Genomic DNA, 23096 nt, shown 5'->3' with positions numbered 1-23096 from the left:
TGTTTGATTTCCAACATTGTAATTGTAATACACTGTTATATATTCGTGCAGTTTACTGAAGAAGGTCTGTTGTAAATGACCGAAACGTCTTAATATTCTGGACTGCTACTCGAAAGTAATAAATTTTGTTTTTCTTAACTACCACTATCCACCAAGTTGAGTGCCAAGTTATTTATTTTTACTTCTATTTACTGGTGTGGGAAACCTCTCTTGAGCACCGACACAGCTGTGCCGTGCTATACTTTACTATATATATAAGGTAGTCACGCACTCAGGAAAAAAATGTTTAGAAAAATTTAAATTTTGGTGGCTAAAACAACATTTTAATAGTAACATGTAATTAGTCTTTCTTCACCGCCCAATACTATAAAAATATGTGAAGCACATGTGGTGTCAATATGACATAGCACCCTCAAACCATTCCAGCAAAATTTGAACTCCAATATGGCACTTCTAAGCTTTGCACTGTGCCTCAGAAGTACTTTTTGACCACATATGGAGTATAAATAAAAATACCCAGAAACGTTAATAAAACCAGCACTGTTAAAGACAGACATAAAATATACTCCGCAATGAGATAATAAACAAAACGGATAGGAGTACCAAACTACCCGTAAAATAAAATCAAATATTTATTAGTAATAAATATAAAAGGTATCACACCAAATATAAAGTAGTATAAAAGAATTCCATGAACAAACAAATTCAATAGTGAAGGACACAGACAGAAAATTCAACCCAATTGCATATGTATGTACACAGGACCAGGGGATAATAATATTATGTATATTCCAGCATTTGTACCAATTAGAGTAGATCTAGGGTTAATCAAAACCACATAAAACGCTACAACTGTTGTCCAAAAATTAGGTATCCAGATCTATGTACAGTATGCATCAATAAAAACAATGATATCTCACCCAAATAGGTCCGTGCAAATGGTTGAAAAATGCAGCCCCAACGCACGTTTCACGTGGGCTTTCTCAGGGGATCATGCTAACACTTGTGTGTCTTTAATCTTATATATGCCCTACACAGCTGTCCCCATTGTGGACATAATTGTCTGCGCATTTGAGTGAAGTGTGCAAGGCCGGATGTAACATCACCATCAGGCCTCCTGTGCGACGCATGCTGACTGAGGCTGTAACCATGATAACCCCAGCCAGCATGCGTCACACTACGGACGCCGGAAGCAATGCTCCCACCTGCACCTAACTAATCAGCGCCATAGCAACCCATGTCCACAGACAAAGCAGTCGGATATGATGAGCCTCCAAACTCCCCGCCCCGAAGCCAACGGTTACCAAGGCAATCGAAGCCTCAGCGCACCTAGGTGGGTAGAGCGAAGGACACAGCATAGTCACGCCCCCCGCACACAAAAGTCATACATATAGCTGCGTGATATAATATCAGAAAATATGTAGGTTTGGACCGCTGTGACAAAGTGAATAATAAATAACGTACAACACGTATGTATTAAAGTGACAGTGCAATAATGTGAACAATACTAAGTACAAAAACACGTAATAATTTCATATGTAACAATGAATATAATATAAACAAAGTGATACAATAAAAATTGTAAGTAAAGTGAAAGATAATTAATAAGTCCAAACTAATAGAAAGTTCATTCATCCAACTTGAGCCTGATAAGGGATTCATTATCCGGCTGAAATCCATTGTCCAGGTAAAGGGCCACAAGTCATTTGTAACTTCACACATAGGGGATCACGTAGATTCAATCAGGGTACCATATTCAGTAAATTTAGAGAGACATATAAAACTAAATAAAAAAAGAAAACACAAATTAAAATACAGACACACAAAGATAAAAGTCAAATCCAGATCATAGATATGAGGCAAAGCTCAGTTGTTCATTTAAGCCATCAGGGATCTTTGTTCCAAGGGTGGCTATCCATTTACACTCTCTTTGGGCTAGAATGCGCTTATAATCCCCCCTCTGCTTCAAATCCTATCAATCCCAAATATTTTGAGATGTTTTGGGTTACAGTTATGTTTATCCCTAAAATGTCTTGGAAGAGTTTTAAAGGTACTCACATCATCCACATTGATGGCTGCCATGATACAGTATCTCCTCCTTGTTCCCACGTTCTAACGTGAAGTTCTCTAGAGGTTAGCCCTACATAAACTAATGAACACGTGCAACGGGCATAATAAATTACTTGGGTGGTACTACATGTAATATGGTCCCTGATCTTGAATTCACGAGAGCCATCACTCGATGTGAAGGATGTGGCCCTTATCAAGTTGTTGTAGGCCAAACAATTCCCACAAGGGAAAAAACCTACTCTAGGTGTTCCCACCCCAAAATGATCAGTGGGTTTAGCTATGTAGTGACTATTGACCAGCATATCACGTAAATTTCTAGACCTCCTTGCCGTCATCATAGGTTTTTCAGGTAGATAATTTGCAAGAATAGGGTCTGTTCTCAGTACCGACCAATGCTTAGATAGAATAGCTCTCATTGTTTCCCACTGATGATTGTAGGTCAATATAAATCTTGTCGTTGCCTGTCTTCCATCCTTCCTACCTTTTTTGACCAATTGTTGGCCTGAGAGAAGAGCACCCCTATTCGTCCTTCTAGCTCTCTCATATCCTTTCTTAATGCTGCTCCCACTGTACCCACGTTCCAAAAGCCTCCCCCTAAGGTCAAGGGCCTGTTTCCCAAAAGAATCTGAAGAAGTACATATCCTTCGCAAGCGAAGGAACTGCCCTGTAGGGATGGCCTTAATAGTGGATCCGAAATGTGCTGATGACGCATGAAGCAATGCATTCACGGACGTCTCCTTCCTGAAAACATCCGTAACCACAGATCGATCATCTTTGACCTGTATATTGATGTCCTGGAAGGAGATCTCCCACTTATGATATTTATAGGTTAGTCTGACGTTTGAGTCGTTGCACTTTAAGTCCATCATAAATGAATCTAATTCCTGAACCGTACCTTGCCAAATAATAATATATAATAATAATAATAATAATTTTTATTTATATAGCGCCAACATATTCCGCAGCGCTTTACAAATTATAGAGGGGACTTGTACAGACAATAGACATTACAGCATAACAGAAATACAGTTCAAAACAGATACCAGGAGGAGTGAGGGCCCTTCTCGCAAGCTTACAAACTATGGGGAAAAGGGGAGACACGAGAGGTGGATGGTAACAATTGCTTTAGTTATTCGGACCGGCCATAGTGTAAGGCTCAGGTGTTCATGTAAAGCTGCATGAACCAGTTACCTGCCTAAGTATGTAGCAGTACAGACACAGAGGGCTAATACTGCATAAAGTGTATGAGAACATGATGCGAGGAACCTTTTTTTTTTTTTTTATTATAAATAGGCCACACAGGGATCGTTAGGTTAATGCATTGAGGCGGTAGGCCAGTCTGAACAAATGAGTTTTTAGGGCACGCTTAAAACTGTGGGGATTGGGGATTAATCGTATTAACCTAGGTAGTGCATTCCAAAGAATCGGCGCAGCACGTGTAAAGTCTTGGAGACGGGAGTGGGAGGTTCTGATTATTGAGGATGCTAACCTGAGGTCATTAGCGGAGCGGAGGGCACGGGTAGGGTGGTAGACTGATACCAGGGAGGAGATGTAGGGTGGTGCTGCGCCATGGAGTGCTTTGTGGATGAGGGTAGTAGTTTTGTACTGGATTCTGGAGTGGATGGGTAGCCAGTGTAATGACTGGCACAGGGTAGAGGCATCGGTGTAACGGTTGGTGAGGAATATGATCCTGGCTGCAGCATTCAGGACAGATTGGAGCGGGGAGAGTTTTGCAAGAGGGAGGCCGATTAGTAGAGAGTTACAATAGTCCAGACGAGAATGAATAAGTGAAACAGTAAGAGTTTTTGCAGAGTCGAAAGTAAGAAAAGGGCGAATTCTAGAAATGTTTTTGAGATGCAGGTAAGAAGAGCGAGCCAGTGATCGGATGTGGGGGGTGAATAAAAATAAAAAGAATGTCATCAATAAAGCGGAACCAGCCAATACTTTGGGAGGCGGCATGTGCGTCATCTGGGAAAATAGTTAGTTCCCCAAAACCTAAAAACAAATTTCCATAAGCAGGCGCACATGCCGCCCCCATGGCGGTCCCACGCTGTTGTAAATAAAAACGATCTTTAAAAGTAAAAAAATTGTGAGTTAGAACAAATTGCAACAACTCAAGCACCAGACTTTGCACATCTGGATCAATATTGCTTGCTTCTAAAAAGGGGTGTGCGCATTGTTTGGACTTGGTGGTGCCTTAATGGTACAGGAACTCCTATTTATCCCTTCTCCCCTGTTTTATATTGCACATTGCACTTTGCACAATTTTTGCCTTATATACTTGGTCATGTTATAGTTCATTCTCCAGTTTCCCCACAAATTCTTTTTGGAGTCGATAGTGGAATTTTTTGCACTTATACTTAATCCACAGGAGACCTGTATATTTTCTCTTCATGGCTCCCCCTATGCCTACTTAGGTTTTTATATATTGGTGATTTTATATATGTTGTTAACATTTAGTCTTTAAACATGTTCACACAATGTATACTATAACTGCTGCAAATAAAGTACAATTTTAAAACTTTTATCCATGCTAGTAATTTCCTTGAAGTTGGTCCATATTTCTGGTGGTTGGTCTTGCTATACATGTTGAGTGGTTTCCACTCTTTTCTTTTGCTACACTGGGGTTGACTAAATGGTTTCCTATTTTACTATCTAGAAACAAATTTATTTCTTTATTGAATTCATTGGTCCCCTAAGGTGTTAACATTTTTGTTTACTAAAGAGCAATGAATACTCACTGCCCTCCAGGCACATAGTGCCGGCATACTGAGCAGTGACTATTCCGGCAGCTGTGCTCTGCTTTTAAGCAGCGCTTGTCACTCCTGCCATGTGCTGCTTACAATCATAAAGCACAGCTGCTGGCACCGGACAAGATGCTCTGAGGGAGCACAGAAAGGTACGTGTAATTTTTTTAATGTTTTTCTGATGGGGTCATGCATACCAGGATGCGGATGGGGCCATGCATACCAGGCCAGGGATGGGGGCCATGCATACCAGACCAGGGATGGGGGCCAATCATACCAGGATAAGGATGGGGCCATGCATTCCAGGACTGCATATCAGGATAGGGATGAAGGGGACCATTCCTATCAGGATAGGGATGAGGGGTACCATTCTTATTAGGATATGATGAGGGGGCTATGCCTACTAGGCCAGGGATAAGGCGTCATGCCTACCAGGATACGGAGGAGGGGGCCATGCCTACCAGGATAAGGATGATAGGACCATGCCCACCAGGCTAGGGATGAGGGGGGCATGCATACCAGGATGGGAATGAGAAGACCATGCAAACCAGGATACGGATGAGGGGCCCAATGCACACCTGCATGAGGATGAGGGGGCCATGCACATCAGGATGCGGATGAGGGGGCCATAGATACCAGGATGGGGGCCATGCATGACAGGATAGGAATGAGGGGGGCATGCACAACAGGATGGGGATATGAGGGGCCATGAATACCAAGATAAGGATGAGGGTGCCATGTATACCAGATTGGGGATGAGGGGACCATATATACCAGGATAGGGGATATTAAGTACACTCGCTACACTCATCAGGAGGGCGTTAAACTAGAAGAAGAGGGGACGGGAAGAAAAACATTAGACTCGAACAAAGACGACCCAGGAAAACATACTCAGAAGGGAGGTAAGAACATTTCTAAAACAATCCACAGTGAGGAGATTGGAACAAAACAAAATCCTCTAAACTGCATGCTCGCAAACGCCAGAAGCCTGACAAACAAGATGGAAGAACTAGAAGCAGAAATATCTACAGGTAACTTTGACATAGTGGGAATAACCGAGACATGGTTAGATGAAAGCTATGACTGGGCAGTTAACTTACAGGGTTACAGTCTGTTTAGAAAGGATCGTAAAAATCGGAGAGGAGGAGGGGTTTGTCTCTATGTAAAGTCTTGTCTAAAGTCCACTTTAAGGGAGGATATTAGCGAAGGGAATGAGGATGTCGAGTCCATATGGGTTGAAATTCATGGAGGGAAAAATGGTAACAAAATTCTCATTGGGGTCTGTTACAAACCCCCAAATATAACAGAAAGCATGGAAAGTCTACTTCTAAAGCAGATAGATGAAGCTGCAACCCATAATGAGGTCCTGGTTATGGGGGACTTTAACTACCCGGATATTAACTGGGAAACAGAAACCTGTGAAACCCATAAAGGCAACAGGTTTCTGCTAATAACCAAGAAAAATTATCTTTCACAATTGGTGCAGAATCCAACCAGAGGAGCAGCACTTTTAGACCTAATACTATCTAATAGACCTGACAGAATAACAAATCTGCAGGTGGTTGGGCATTTAGGAAATAGCGACCACAATATTGTGCAGTTTCACCTGTCTTTCACTAGGGGGACTTGTCAGGGAGTCACAAAAACATTGAACTTTAGGAAGGCAAAGTTTGAACAGCTTAGAGATGCCCTTAATCTGGTAGACTGAGACAATATCCTCAGAAATGAGAATACAGATAATAAATGGGAAATGTTTAAGAACATCCTAAATAGGCAGTGTAAGCGGTTTATACCTTGTGGGAATAAAAGGACTAGAAATAGGAAAAACCCAATGTGGCTAAACAAAGAAGTAAGACAGGCAATTAACAGTAAAAAGAAAGCATTTGCACTACTAAAGCAGGATGGCACCATTGAAGCTCTAAAAAACTATAGGGAGAAAAATACTTTATCTAAAAAACTAATTAAAGCTGCCAAAAAGGAAACAGAGAAGCACATTGCTAAGGAGAGTAAAACTAATCCCAAACTGTTCTTCAACTATATCAATAGTAAAAGAATAAAAACTGAAAATGTAGGCCCCTTAAAAAATAGTGAGGAAAGAATGGTTGTAGATGACGAGGAAAAAGCTAACATATTAAACACCTTCTTCTCCACGGTATTCACGGTGGAAAATGAAATGCTAGGTGAAATCCCAAGAAACAATGAAAACCCTATATTAAGGGTCACCAATCTAACCCAAGAAGAGGTGCGAAACCGGCTAAATAAGATTAAAATAGATAAATCTCCGGGTCCGGATGGCATACACCCACGAGTACTAAGAGAACTAAGTAATGTAATAGATAAACCATTATTTCTTATTTTTAGTGACTCTATAGCGACAGGGTCTGTTCCGCAGGACTGGCGCATAGCAAATGTGGTGCCAATATTCAAAAAGGGCTCTAAAAGTGAACCTGGAAATTATAGGCCAGTAAGTCTAACCTCTATTGTTGGTAAAATATTTGAAGGGTTTCTGAGGGATGTTATTCTGGATTATCTCAATGAGAATAACTGTTTAACTCCATATCAGCATGGGTTTATGAGAAATCACTCCTGTCAAACCAATCTAATCAGTTTTTATGAAGAGGTAAGCTATAGACTGGACCACGGTGAGTCATTGGACGTGGTATATCTCGATTTTTCCAAAGCGTTTGATACCGTGCCGCACAAGAGGTTGGTACACAAAATGAGAATGCTTGGTCTGGGGGAAAATGTGTGTAAATGGGTTAGTAACTGGCTTAGTGATAGAAACCAGAGGGTGGTTATAAATGGTATAGTCTCTAACTGGGTCGCTGTGACCAGTGGGGTACCGCAGGGGTCAGTATTGGGACCTGTTCTCTTCAACATATTCATTAATGATCTGGTAGAAGGTTTACACAGTAAAATATCGATATTTGCAGATGATACAAAACTATGTAAAGCAGTTAATACAAGAGAAGATAGTATTCTGCTACAGATGGATCTGGATAAGTTGGAAACTTGGGCTGAAAGGTGGCAGATGAGGTTTAACAATGATAAATGTAAGGTTATACACATGGGAAGAGGGAATCAATATCACCATTACACACTGAACGGGAAACCACTGGGTAAATCTGACAGGGAGAAGGACTTGGGGATCCTAGTTAATGATAAACTTACCTGGAGCAGCCAGTGCCAGGCAGCAGCTGCCAAGGCAAACAGGATCATGGGGTGCATTAAAAGAGGTCTGGATACACATGATGAGAGCATTATACTGCCTCTGTACAAATCCCTAGTTAGACCGCACATGGAGTACTGTGTCCAGTTTTGGGCACCGGTGCTCAGGAAGGATATAATGGAACTAGAGAGAGTACAAAGGAGGGCAACAAAATTAATAAAGGGGATGGGAGAACTACAATACCCAGATAGATTAGTGAAATTAGGATTATTTAGTCTAGAAAAAAGACGACTGAGGGGCGATCTAATAACCATGTATAAGTATATAAGGGGACAATACAAATATCTCGCTGAGGATCTGTTTATACCAAGGAAGGTGACGGGCACAAGGGGGCATTCTTTGCGTCTGGAGGAGAGAAGGTTTTTCCACCAACATAGAAGAGGATTCTTTACTGTTAGGGCAGTGAGAATCTGGAATTGCTTGCCTGAGGAGGTGGTGATGGCGAACTCAGTCGAGGGGTTCAAGAGAGGCCTGGATGTCTTCCTGGAGCAGAACAATATTGTATCATACAATTATTAGGTTCTGTAGAAGGACGTAGATCTGGGTATTTATTATGATGGAATATAGGCTGAACTGGATGGACAAATGTCTTTTTTCGGCCTTACTAACTATGTTACTAATTGATAACATTTTATCCTTCAATTTATTTTTTCTGATTTCTTTCTAAAACCTAGGTGCATCTTATGGTCCAGTGCATCTTATAGTCCAAAAATACGGAAGTTCTTAACCTTAGCAGAACCTGGCGATTGTCTCTCCTCTGTGTTGGCAGATCAGGAGAGAATATCAAGATAAAGAGCATAAGCACGGAAGATGACGCTTACCAGTTCTTGGAAGACAACTGGGGCATTACACAGTCCAAACGGCATAACGTGATACTCATAATGGCCATAGTGGGTTTTAAAGGATGTTTTCCATTTGTCTACCTGGTGAATCTGAATCAGCTTCTAAGCGCCTTGTAGATCAAGCTTCGTGAAAACTCTGGGACCCTTCAGGCAATCAAACAGCTTGGAGGTGAGAGATAGGGGGTACTTATTTTTAACAGTGACTTGGTTAAGGTCCCCTATAGTCAATGCAGGGTTGCAGAGAACCTTCCTTCTTCTTCACAAAGAAAAACCCAGCTCCAGCCGGAGAGGAAGATTTCCGGATAAATCCCCTAGCATGGTTCTCCTAAATACAGTATACTCGGACATGGTACGAGTCTCAGACTAGGACAGGATATAGATCCAACAGAAAAAAAGGGAGTTCTATACGAAGGTATATATAAAAGATCAATATTTTATTTCAGAATATCTTAAAAAGTCAAAAAAATACAAGACATGTAAAGGAAGGGGAGACCCTAGTACAAAAACATCCAAGTCACAAGCACAAGAATGTATATATCACCATGGTATGTATAGACATCCATATTTGCACACAGTGGTAAAATATATCACTAGCTCCTATATGGACAAGTGTCCTCCATGCAAAAAGTCAGCAGGGAAACCAGTATATAGTGCATATCAGATGCCAGATTTCTTACCCATGGTGAGGTGAACAGTGCTGGTGATTCTGGAAAGCCCCCTTAGGACAAGATATAGATTTAGCCTCATGGAGGTGATGCACCAGGCAGACAGTCATACGGCCTATGAGTTGGCAAGGTCTCAGCCTCTTTCTTGTCAAAGACGTCTGCATACGTCCTATATGCCGCAGGCAGGACAGGTAAATTAGCAGGAGAAGTAGAAGACCGGACAGGAGGAACGGGAGCAAGGCACCTCTTGTGACAACCTGAATCCCAATGGAGTACTTCTCTAGACTTTCAGTCCAGAACAGGTTTGTGTCTTTGTAGTCAATAGGACACCTAAAAGCAGAGGATAAGATAGACCAGACAGCACATAGAAAAATCTTCTCAGAATGTAGAACCTCAAGCTTCATGGCTCCATTATGAACTGAATGGTCTCCGGAAGAAGCTTTCCATCCCCTGAATTAATCACCAATAGATCTGGAAGACGTAGGATCAAGATGTTAGACTGCTCAATCACAGCCTGTTGAACAATATTACCCATGGAGCCATAGTCCAGGTGGGCCAATTCAATAAAAGGAGGAGACCAAAATAGTCAGGGTCGATGATGGACAGGAAGGAGTCTTGCCCAAGGTAGCATCTCCAAGAGACCAAAGGCACTGGCATTTCCTGTTCTCTCTGGACAGGATTGGATAAAGCGTCCGAAGCTGTTGCAATGGAAGCATGTTCCTTCAACATGACGAACCTCCTGACAGCGCTAAGATAGCATCACCTGGTCAATATGCATGGGTTCAAGGAAAGATGTCACAGCAGGAACTTGCTTAGTGATTTGCCATTGAAAGGTGGGAGCCAAGTGCACTGATCACCTCTTGCTGTTCACCTCTTTGGTTCATTCCTGGAACCTGATGTCAATTCGGGTGGCCAGGGACGCAGGTTATCCAGAGAGGCAGGTATCTCCCGACCAGCCAGTTCATCCTTGATTCGTCCGGAGAGGCCCTCCCAGAAGGTTGCCACCACAACCTCATTGTTCCAAGTGAGTTCGGACAACAAGCTATGAAGACGGACTGCATACTGGCCCATGGAGAAGCTACCTTGGCATAACTGAAGCAGAGAACATGCTGCAGATGCGGCCAGGCTCACAGTAGATCTTACAGAAGGCTTCCAAGAGGGACTGTGGGTTCGGCAGCAAAGGATCCCCTCTCTCCCACAGAGGATTGAGCCATGCTAGGGCCTCACCAGATAGATGGAACATGATGAAGGCCACTTTAGCTCAGTCCGAGATGAACTACGTAAGCCAGGAGTTCAAAGTGCAGTGTGCACTGGTTAATGAACCCCTGACACAGGGTGAGATCTCATGTGGATGTGGAAGCGGCCAGTGCTGACACTGTCTACATGGGTATTCACAACCCATAGATAAGATAGAATTTTATCCTGCTGATCCTTCTGGCTGGAGCTCTCCTGGCATAGGTCTGAGATGGAAGACGCCTGGGAGCCAGCGGATTCCAAGGCCTGTGCATACTGTAACATGCTGGGTAGTGGAACCACTGTGCCAGAGCCCAAAGAAAAGCTGGAATCTGCCCCTAATCTGACCACAGATCAGCAGCAGCATATAATATAAAGATTCGGGGAGAGACAAGGGAGGTGGTCCAGGTGCTACTCCAGGACTGTCCTTGAGTAGGTGGCTGCTGATCCCCTAGGAACGCATGGTTGAGGCAGCCGGAGGGAATGTCAAACAAATGTAAGCAGGTGGAGTAAGAGGACAGGTACCACTGGACCGGCTCATGGAGAGATGGGCACTAGCAAGTGCAACTGGACCAGGTGACGTTAAGCTGAGCATTGGCAGGTGCAGCGGGACAGGCAGACATAGAGAAGAGCACTGGCAGATGCAACTCAACAGGCTGACGTAAAGCTGAGCACTGACAGGAGCAGCAGGACTGGCTGGTGCAATGGGAACAGATGACATAGAGCTGAGCAATGACAGGTTCAGCTGGACTAGCTGATGTAGACATGAACTCAGGCAGGTGCAGCAGGAACGGCTGACGTAGAGATGAGCACTGGAAGGTACAGCATACAGGGTCATGAGCACTGGGACCTGAGAAATCACAAGAGTGTAAGGAAACAAACACATTATTGCACAGGCACGTCCAACAGTTAGAAGTGACCATACAGCGGTATATACACATATTCCATGCGTCATAATCCGGAGGTGTACAGTGGGTACAGAAAGTATTCAGACCCCTTTAAATTTTTCACTCTTCGTTTCATTGCAACCATTGGGTAAATTCAAAAAAGTTCATTTTTTTCTCATTAATGTACACTTTGCACCCCATCTTGACTGAAAAAAAACAGACGTAGAAATTTTTGCAAATTTATTTAAAAAGATAAACTTAAATATCACATGGTCATAAGTATTCAGACCCTTTGCTTAGTATTGAGTAGAAGCACCCTTTTGAGCTAGCACAGCTACGAGTCTTCTTGGGAATGATGCAACAGGTTTTTCACACCTGCATTTGGGGATCCTCTGCATTCTTCCTTGCAGGTCCTCTTCAGTTCCGTCAGGTTGGATGGTGAACACTGGTGGACAGCCATTTTCAGGTCTGTCCAGAGATGCTCAATTGGGTTTAGGTCAAGGTTCTGGCTGGGCCAGTCAAGAATGGTCACAGAGTTGTTTTGAAGCCACTCCTTTGTTATTTTAGCTGTGTGCTTAAGGTCATTGTCTTGTTGGAAGGTGAACCTTCAGCCAAGTCTGAGGTACAGAGCACTCTGGAAGAGGTTTTCATACAGGATAGCCCTGTACTTGGCTGCATTCATGTTTCCTTCAATGAGAACCAGTCATCCTGTCACTGTAGCTGAAAAACACCCCCATAGCATGATGCTACCACCACCATGGTTCACTGTTGGGATTGTATCGGGCAGGTGATGAGCAGTGCCTGGTTTTCCCAACACTTACCGCTTAGAATTATCACCAGAAAGGTAAATCTTCAACTCATCAGACCAGAGAATCTTATTTCTCATAGTCTGTGAGTCCTTCATGTGTTTTTTTAGCAAACTATGCGGGCTTTCATATGTCTTACACTGACGAGAGGCTTCCATCGCGGCACTCTGCCATAAAGGCCTGACTGGTGGAGGGCTGCAGTGATAGTTGACTTTGTGGAACTTTCTCCCATCTCCCTACTGCATCTCTGGGGCTCAGCCACAGTGATCTTGGGGTTCTTCTTTACCTCTCTCACCAAGGCTCTTCTCCCATGACTGCGTACCTTGGCTGGACGGCCAGGTCTAGGAAGACTTCTGGTGGTCCCAAACTTCTTCCATTTAAGGATTATGGAGCCCACAGTGCTCATAGGAACCTTGAGTACTGCAGAAATTCTGTTGTAACATTGGCCAGATCTGTGCCTTGCCATAATTCTGTCTCTGAACTCCTTGGCCAGTTCCTTTGACCTCAAAATTCTCATTTTGTCTGACATGCACTGTGAGCTGTGAGGTCTTATATAGACAGGTGTCTGCCTTTCCAAATCAAGTACTATCAGTTTATTAAGCACAGCTGGACTCCAACGAAGGAGTAGAACCATATCAAGGAGGATCACAAGGAAATGGACAGCATATGACTTAAATATGAGGGTCTGAATACTTATGACCATGTGATATTTCAGTTTTCCTTTTTATTAAATTTGAAAAAAAATTCTACTTTTCTACTTTTTTCAGTCATGAAAGGATGCAGAGTGTACATTAATGTGAAAAAAATGAACTTTTTGAAAATTAACAAATGGCTGCAATGAAACAAAGAGTGAAAAATTTCAAGGGGTCTGAATACTTTCCGTACCCACTGTAATTGCATGCAGGAATCTGGATATAGCTTTATCAGCAATTTTCTGATGTCGGGCTCCCTATAAATCCTTGTGTATTTAACCCCTTCCCGACCCATGACGCCACGTAGGCGTCATGAAAGTCGGTGCCAATCCGACCCATGACGCCTATGTGGCGTCATGGAAAGATCGCATCCCTGCAGATCGGGTGAAAGGGTTAACTCCCATTTCACCCGATCTGCAGGGACAGGGGGAGTGGTAGTTTAGCCCAGGGGGGTTGCTTCACCCCCCCGTGGCTACGATCGCTCTGATTGGCTGTTGAAAGTGAAACTGCCAATCAGAGCGATTTGTAATATTTCACCTAAAAAACTGGTGAAATATTACAATCCAGCCATGGCCGATGCTGCAATATCATCGGCCATGGCTGGAAACACTGGTCTGCCCTCCCCTCACCCTACCGATCGCCCCCCCAGCCCCCAGATCTGTGCTCCGCTCCCCTCCGTCCTGTGCTCCGCTCCCCCGTCCTCCTGTCCGCTCCCCCCCGTGCTCCAATCACACCCCCCGTGCTCCAATCAAACCCCTCCGCACTCCGATCACCCCCCGCACAGCGTTTCCCCCCCCGTGCTCCGATCCACCCCCCCGCACAGCGATCCCCCACCCCGTGCTCCAATCCACCCCCCGTGTTCCGATCCACCACCCCATGCTCCGATCCACCCCCCCGTGCTCCGACGCCCCCCCCTGTGCCCTGATCTCCCCCCCCCTTATACTTACCTAGCCTCCCGGGGTCCGTCCGTCTTCTTTCCTGGGCGCCGCCATCTTCCAAAATGGCGGGCGCATGTGCAGTGCGCCCGCCGAATCTGCCGGCCGGCAGATTCGTTCCAGAGTGAATTTTGATCACTGAGATAGGTTATATCTCAGTGATCAAAATAAAAAAAATAGTAAATGACCCCCCCCTTTGTCACCCCCATAGGTAGGGACAATAAAAAAAATAAAGAATTTTTTTTTTTCCACTAACGTTGGGGTAAGAACTAGGGTTAGGGTTAAGGGTAGGGTTAGGGGTACGGTTAGGGGTAGGGTTAGGGTTAGGGGTAGGGGTAGGGTTAGGGGTAGGGTTAGGGATAGGGTTAGGGGTAGGGATGTGCACACGTATTCTGGTCCTCTGCGGATTTTTCCGCAGAGGATTTGATAAATCTGCAGTGCTAAACCGCTGTGGATTTACCGCGGTTTTTCTGTGCATTTCACTGCGGTTTTACAACTGCGATTTTCTATTGGAGCAGTTGTAAAACCGCTGCGGAATCCGCAGAAAGAAGTGACATGCTGCGGAATGTAAACCGCTGCATTTCCGTGCAGTTTTTCCGCAGCATGTGTACAGCGGTTTTTGTTTCCCATAGGTTTACATTGAACTGTAAACTCATGGGAAACTGCTGCGGATCCGCAGCGTTTTCCGCAGCGTGTGCACATACCTTTAGAATTAGGCTATGTGCACATGGTGCGGATTTGGCTGCGGATCCGCAGCAGAGTTCCATCAGGTTTACAGTACCATGTAAACATATGGAAAACCCATGGTGCGGAAAATACCACGCGGAAACGCTGCGTTGTATTTTCCGCAGCATGTCAATTCTTTGTGCGGATTCCCCAGCATTTTACACCTGTTCCTCAATAGGAATCCGCAGGTGAAATCCGCACAAAAAACACTGGCAATCCGCGGTAAATCCGCAGGTAAAACGCAGTGCCTTTTACCCACGGATTTTTCAAAAATGGTGCTGAAAAATCTCATTCGAATCCGCAACGTGGGCACATAGCCTTTGGGTTGGGGTTGTGTTGGAATTAGGGTTGTGGTTAGGGTTAGGGGTGTGTTGGGGTTAGGGGTGTGTTGGGGTTAGGGTTGTGATTAGGGTTACGGCTACAGTTGGGATAAGGGTTAGGGGTGTGTTGGAGTTAGAATTGAGGGGTTTCCACTGTTTAGGCACATCAGGGGGTCTCCAAACGCAACATGGCGCCACCATTGATTCCAGCCAATCTTGTATTCAAAAAGTCAAATGGTGCTCCCTCACTTCCGAGCCCCGACGTGTGCCCAAACAGTGGTTTACCCCCACATATGGGGTACCAGCGTACTCAGGACAAACTGCGCAACAATTACTGGGGTCCAATTTCTCCTGTTACCCTTGAGAAAATAAAAAATTGCTTGCTAAAACATCATTTTTGAGGAAAGAAAAATGATTTTTTATTTTCACGGCTCTGCGTTGTAAATGTCTGTGAAGCACTTGGGGGTTCAAAGTGCTCACCACATATCTAGATAAGTTCCTTGGGTGGTCTAGTTTCCAAAATGGGGTAACTTGTGGGGGGTTTCTACTGTTTAGGCACACCTGGGGCTCTGCAAACGCAACGTGACGTCCGCAGACCATTCCATCAAAGTCTGCATTTCAAAAGTCACTACTTCCCTTCTGAGCCCCGACGTGTGCCCGAACAGTGGTTTACCCCCACACATGGGGTATCAGCGTACTCAGGAGAAACTGGACAACAACTTTTGTGGTCCAATTTCTCCTGTAACCCTTGGGAAAATAAAAAATTCTGGGCTAAAAAATTATTTTTGAGGAAAGGAAACGTCTTTATTATTTTCACGGCTCTGCGTTATAAACTTCTGTAAAGCACTTGGGGGTTGAAAGTGCTCACCACATATCTAGATAAGTTCCTTTGGGGGTCTAGTTTCCAAAATGGGGTCACTTGTGGGGGAGCTCCAATGCATAGGCACACAGGGGCTCTCCAAACGCGACATGGTGTCCGCTAACAATTGGAGCTAATTTTCCATTCAAAAAGTCAAAAGGCGCGCCTTCCCTTCCGAGCCCTGCCGTGTGCCCAAACAGTGGTTTACCCCCACATATGAGATATCGGCGTACTCGGGAGAAATTGCTCAACAAATTTTAGGATCCATTTTATCCTATTGCCCATGTGTAAATGAAAAAATTGAGGCAAAAAGAATTTTTTTGTGAAAAAAAAGTACTTTGTCATTTTTACGGATCAATTTGTGAAGCACCTGAGGGTTTAAAGTGCTCACTAGGCATCTAGATAAGTTCCTTGGGGGGTCCAGTTTCCAAAATGGGGTCACTTGTGGGGGAGCTTCAATGTTTAGGCACACAGGGGCTCTCCAAACGCGACATGGTGTCCGCTAACGATGGAGATAATTTTTCATTCAAAAAGTCAAATGGCGCTCCTTCCCTTCCGAGCCTTACCATGTGCCCAAACAGTGGTTTACCCCCACATGTGAGGTATCGGTGTACTCGGGAGAAATTGTTTAACAAATTTTAGGATCCATTTTATCCTGTTGTCCATGTGAAAATGAAAAAATTGAGGCTAAAATAATTTTTTTGTGAAAAAAAAGTACTTTTTCATTTTTACGGATCAATTTGTGAAGCACCTGGGGGTTTAAAGGGCTCACTATGCATCTAGATAAGTTCCTTGGGGCGTCTAGTTTCCAAAATGGGGTCACTTGTGGGGGAGCTCCAATTTTTAGGCACACGGGGGCTCTCCAAACATGACATGGTGTCCGCTAAAGAGTGCAGCCAATTTTTCATTCAAAAAGTCAAATGGCGCTCCTTCCCTTCCAAGCCCTGCCGTGCGCCCAAACAGTGGTTTACCCCCACATATGAGGTATCAGCGTACTCAGGACAAATTGGACAACAACTTTCGTTGTTCAGTTTCTCCTTTTACCATTGGGAAAATAAAAAAATTGTTGCTGAAAAATCATTTTTGTGACTAAAAAGTTAAATGTTAATTTTTTCCTTCCATGTTGCTTCTGCTGCTGTGAAGCACCTGAAGGGTTAATAAACTTCTTGAATGTGGTTTTGTGCACCTTGAGGGGTGCAGTTTTTAGAATGGTGTCACTTTTGGGTATTTTCAGCCATATAGACCCCTCAAACTGACTTCAAATGTGAGGTGGTCCCTAAAAAAAATGGTTTTGTAAATTTCGTTGTAAAAATGAGAAATCGCTAGTCAAATTTTAACCCTTATAACTTCGTAGCAAAAAAAAATTTTGTTTCCAAAATTATGCTGATGTAAAGTAGACATGTGGGAAATGTTATTTATTAACTTTTTTGTGTCACATAACTCTCTGGTTTAACAGAATAAAAATTCAAAATGTGAAAATTGCGAAATTTTCAAAATTTTCGCCAAATTTCCATTTTTATCACAAATAAACACAGAATTTATTGACCTAAATTTACCACTAACATGAAGCCCAATATGTCACGAAAAAACAATCTCAGAACCGCTAAAGGCCCCTTCACATTAAGCGACGCTGCAGCGATACCGACAACGATCCGGATCGCTGCAGCGTCGCTGTTTGGTCGCTGGAGAGCTGTCACACAGACCGCTCTCCAGCGACCAACGATGCCGGTAACCAGGGTAAACATCGGGTAACTAAGCGCAGAGCCGCGCTTAGTAACCCGATGTTTACCCTGGTTACCATCCTAAAAGTAAAAAAAAACAAACAGTACATACTTACCTACAGCCGTCTGTCCTCCAGCGCTGTGCTCTGCTCTCCTCCTGTACTGTCTGTGAGCACAGCGGCCGGAGAGCAGAGCGGTGACGTCACCGCTCTGCTTTCCGGCTGACCGACGCTCACAGACAGTACAGGAGGAGAGCAGAGCACAGCGCCGAGGACAGACGGCTGTAGGTAAGTATGTACTGTTTGTTTTTTTTTACTTTTAGGATGGTAACCAGGGTAAACATCGGGTTACTAAGCGCGGCCCTGCGCTTAGTTACCCGATGTTTACCCTGGTTACCAGTGAAGACATCGCTGGATCGGTGTCACACACGCCGATCCAGCGATGTCCACGGGAGATCCAGCGACCAAATAAAGTTCTGGACTTTCTTCAGCGACCATCGATCTCTCAGCAGGGGCCTGATCGTTGGTCGCTGTCACACATAACGATTTCATTAACGATATCGTTGCTACGTCACAAAAAGCAACGATATCGTTAACAATATCGTTATGTGTGAAGGTACCTTTAGATCCATTGAAGCGTTCCTGAGTTATTACCTCATAAAGGGACACTGGTCAGAATTGCAAAAAAAACGGCAAGGTCTTTAAGGTCAAAATAGGCTGGGTCATGAAGGGGTTAACTCACAGTTTACCTTTTTTATTTTTTAGTTTTTTCAATGTGACTATTTTCTGCTCAATAATATCAGTATGTGTATTTAGAAAAAAACACTTAACCTCTTTCTTTCCAACCTTCTTTCCCAATGCTAGGATACCCTAAAATGGAGGTTGTTTATAGTTTGGGGTTCATATAATAAAAATAAATGAGCTTTGCCAACTTCAACCTCAAGGGACCCTTTTCCAAGGTGTAATAGAACATCACAGTGTAGGAATATTTCCATCTATCTAAAAGTCAAAGTCAAAGCCGATTATAGTTCTTTGCTCTATCAAACATTCTCTGAATTGTTCTAAAATTAAGACGTTGAGTATTTAACTCTCCTGAGCGGCACCAGTAACAACTTAGCAAACCGTACACTTTACTTTTATTCATAGAAATTTTAAATGTTAAGACATAGAGACAACGTATCGTAAAATTAGTTGGTAGGGATCATAAAATAAGGTAAACTAGCTACATTTTTCCATGCCAAACAATATATTGATTTGTCAGTTGTTAAGGGTATAACCTCATAGAATGCCAACTCTTTGGCTTTGTGTTCCTGAAGAGAGAAGATGAAACCTGAATGGTCACGTCACTCTCTGGTGTATGGTAGTTACAGAAATATAGATAATAATTTACAGAAATAATGCATATATGGCCATTCTGTAAAGGGGAATGAGAGATTGGGGTATCCCTTCTTTTGATTGCTGGCATCTTAGTAGTTTTAGTGTGAAAAAATATATGTTCATGGCATGTCAAATCAACATAAATTTTCAGGGAAGCCTGAAACTTGAAGACTTTATCTTACAATGTTGCCTATGTGTTTGTACGCTAAGGGTCCTATTTATTGCAACTTTCATGCCTAGAATGCAGACGTAAAAGCTTTGAAAAGTCACAAAATGTTGGCATCTTCACACCAGTTTCTCACATCTCCGCAGAAATGGCATCTGTCTGGAGTGACATTTACAGCGTAATACAAGGAGGGTATTAATCAGGATGAGGACGTATTCATCTGATTGAGGCAGTGGCTGCTTCAACTACAAGGTCGGTTATTGGGAAAGTCACAGTGGGTGTGTATGTATATATATCAGTGATATATATCAGTGAACAATCAGTGGACGAGTTGTTTGGGGCCTTGCACCCGAAGATAAGTAAAGGATTTGTGCTGTTCCATTTTTTTCTGTTATACATATATATATATATATATATATATATATATATGGATATATATATATATATACATATATATCCATATATATATATATATATATACACATATATATATATATATGGATATATATATATATATATATATATCCATATATATATATATATATATATATATGTGTATATATATATATATATATATATATATATGTATATATATATATATCCATATATATGTATATATATATATATATATATGTATAACAGAAAAAAATGGAACAGCACAAATCCTTTACTTATCTTCGGGTGCAAGGCCCCAAACAACTCGTCCACTGATTGTTCTTAGTCCATATGCTTCACAAAAACAGGCAGCACTCCAAATTCTTAGAAATAATGTGCAGGGTTTTATTATACCCACATCTTAGTGCAACGTTTCGGCTCTGAATGAGCCTTTCTCAAGCTTGATAAAGGCTCATTCAGAGCCGAAATGTTGCACTAAGATGTGGGTATAATAAAACCCTGCACATTATTTCTAAGAATTTGGAGTGCTGCCTGTTTTTGTGAAGCATATATATATGTATATATATACTAGATGGTGGCCCGATTCTAACGCATCAGGTATTCTAGAATATGCATGTCCACATAGTATATTGCCCAGTCACATAGTATATTGCACAGCCACATACTATATTGCCCAGCCACATACTATATTGCCCAACCATGTACTATATTGCCCAGCCACGTACTATATTGCCCAGTCACGTAGTATATTGCCCATCCACGTACTATATTGCCCAGCCACGTACTATATTGCCCAGCCACGTACTATATTGCCCAGCCACGTACTATATTGCCCAGCCACGTATTATATTGCCCAGCCACGTAGTATATTGCCCAGCCATGTAGAATATTGCCCAGTCACGTAGTATATTGGCCAGCCAAGTAGTATATTGCCCAGCCACGTTGTATATTGCCCAGCCACGTAGTATATTGCCCAGCCACGTAGAATATTGCCCAGCCACGTAGAATATTGCCCAGCCACGTAGAATATTGCCCAGCCACATAGAATATTGCCCAGCCACATAGTATATTGCCCAGCCACGCAGTATATTGGCCAGTCATGTAGTATATTGACCAGTCATGTAGTATATTGCCCAGCCACATAGTATATTGCCCAGTCACGTAGTATATTGCGCAGTCACGTAGTATATTGCACAGCCACGTAATATACAGCACAGAGCCACGTAGTATATTGCCCAGCCATGTAGTATATTGCACAGCGACGTAGTATATTGCCCAGCCACGTAGTATATTGCCCAGCCACGTAGTATATTGCACAGCGACGTAGTATATTGCCCAGTGACGTAGTATATTGCCCAGCCACGTAGTATATTGCCCAGTCACGTAGTATATTGCCCAGTGAGTCAAAAGACGTGAGCACAGCTACTAGGGTGCACGGGTAGGTTCCCAAACCATATGCATACAGATATAAAGAACCCGGCACTCAACTTGAATTAAACTTGAGGTTTTTTATTCCGTAGTACGAAAAAACGTTTCGGCCTAGTGTGGCCTTCGTCAGTTACTACAATATTGCAAAAACAATAGATACATCTGTAAGTACATATAATGTGAAATGAAAAATAATAACAAAAAAAGAAAATCAGAAAAACAAAGGTATATTCGAAGAATCATAAGGTCATGATATATCAGTAATAGAAACACCAATAAGGAGCCACTTAGTATACCTAGACCCCCTGATAGTGAATAGAGTACAGAGAGAGAAGTAGCGCTGTTCATACCGTACTGAAGGATGACTGAGAATAACCTCAGTATGTGTGATACATCCGTGGGTTATCACTAAAGGAGAGAGAGAGACCCGCTATGTAAACTATATTAACTATATAGTGTAAGGATATAATGGTGCACATAGTGCAAGTGTCCCCAGATGCTAGCCAATACCTTAATGGTGGTCCGCTTAAATAGATATAGCGCAGCTGTGAGCTGTAGAGAAAAGAGGGCTTTTGTCAGAGCTGATGCAAGGTATGTGACATACCGATCCTGCGCTGTGGGGACTAAGGGCAGTGGTGGCAGTGTTACCTGAGAGTGGCTGGGTCCTGACGCGGTGTCCACTGCTGTCGGCGTGAAAGCCCGGGTGAGAGGATGCCAGATCTGCACTCCTTATGTGTGCTGGCAGAGCAGGAAGTGGTATACCGGAAGTGACCTCACGCTATGCACAAGATTGACAGATGCTGTGTCAGCCAATGGTGGGACACTGGAGGTGGGGGGCGGGACTACAGGGGATGTGCACTGTGTGTGGAGCAGGCAGGAGACTCCCAGATGGTATGATAAAGGTGATAACTGCGCTGAAGAATGTGGAGGTGGTGATTTCTCTCATTCTATCCGTTGTGACCCGGAGATAAGAGGAAGAATCCTGGCGTTTCAGTAAAGTCGGCTCTAGGAAGACAGATATATATGTTAGAGACTTGACCAGTTCACATATACAGTTACATATTTGGCAATATTTTATAGGTAATTAAGAGACCGAAAATACCTGACAAATACAGGACTACATAACAATCAAAGGACTATATTGCAGTGTCCATAGGTGGCGGTCAGAAGAAGGCACATGTTATCATATAAAAGAGACAAGGTCATAATCCCTATTGAGCCCTTTGGGATGTAGTGTATCGAGGGTATGGATCCAGAACGCCTCCGTTCGTTTAAGGGAGGTTAGTCTGTCTCCTCCTCGTCTGGGTGCTGGGACCTGCTCGATTACTTGGAACAACAACTGAGAGATGTTATGGCCATTTGATATGAAATGTTGTGGGATTGGTAAAAGCATTTTGCCACATCTTATCGTAGACTTGTGCTTGGAGATTCGTTCCCGGATGGGCCGGGTGGTCTCTCCCACATATTGCATACCGCAGGGGCACTTGATGAGGTAGACCACATATGCCGAATCACAAGTGAAGTAATTTTTAATAGGAAAGGATCTACCCGAGCGTGGATGGTGGAATGAGTTGCCCTTTAGAACATTATTGCATTGAGTGCAGTGGAGACACGAGAAAGTCCCGAGCCAAGGGTTCTGGAGGAACCGTTGTGTGGGTGGTCTTTTGTTCGATCCTACGTCGGCTCTTACCAGTGAATCTCTGAGATTGCGGAGTCTCCTAAAGCACGGTAGGAATGGTTCCCTGAATTCTGGGATGTTGGGGTGGGCAGTCGTGAGTAAATGCCAGTGTTGGCGTATATTTCTATGGAGAATATATGCGAATGGGTGGAAGGAGTGAATGAATGGGATGCGGTTATGTGATTTACGTCTGTTGTTATGGCCTGAAGTGTGGGCCTCTTGGAGGACCTATATACTTCCATACCACACGAAGAGGGTATCAACTCCGTTAAAAAACTCCTATCAACCACAGGGACCCATGAACAACAAATTGACCTTGT

General features: G+C 43.3%; 1 long non-coding RNA gene across 1 annotated transcript; it reads right to left on the bottom strand.

The window, feature by feature from the left end:
- Positions 1 to 619: 619 nt before the first annotated feature.
- LOC138680649 (uncharacterized) lies at positions 620 to 21856 on the bottom strand. Its single transcript, XR_011321713.1, has 2 exons — positions 21747 to 21856; positions 620 to 1783 (listed from the first exon to the last, which is right to left on the bottom strand). It is a non-coding gene; the product is annotated as an uncharacterized lncRNA (long non-coding RNA).
- Between the last annotated feature and the right edge of the window lie 1240 nt (positions 21857 to 23096).

This window comes from Ranitomeya imitator, chromosome 5 (genome assembly GCF_032444005.1).
Source record: "Ranitomeya imitator isolate aRanImi1 chromosome 5, aRanImi1.pri, whole genome shotgun sequence".
NCBI lineage: Eukaryota > Metazoa > Chordata > Amphibia > Anura > Dendrobatidae > Ranitomeya > Ranitomeya imitator.
This window is presented reverse-complemented; position numbering and strand designations above follow the sequence as displayed.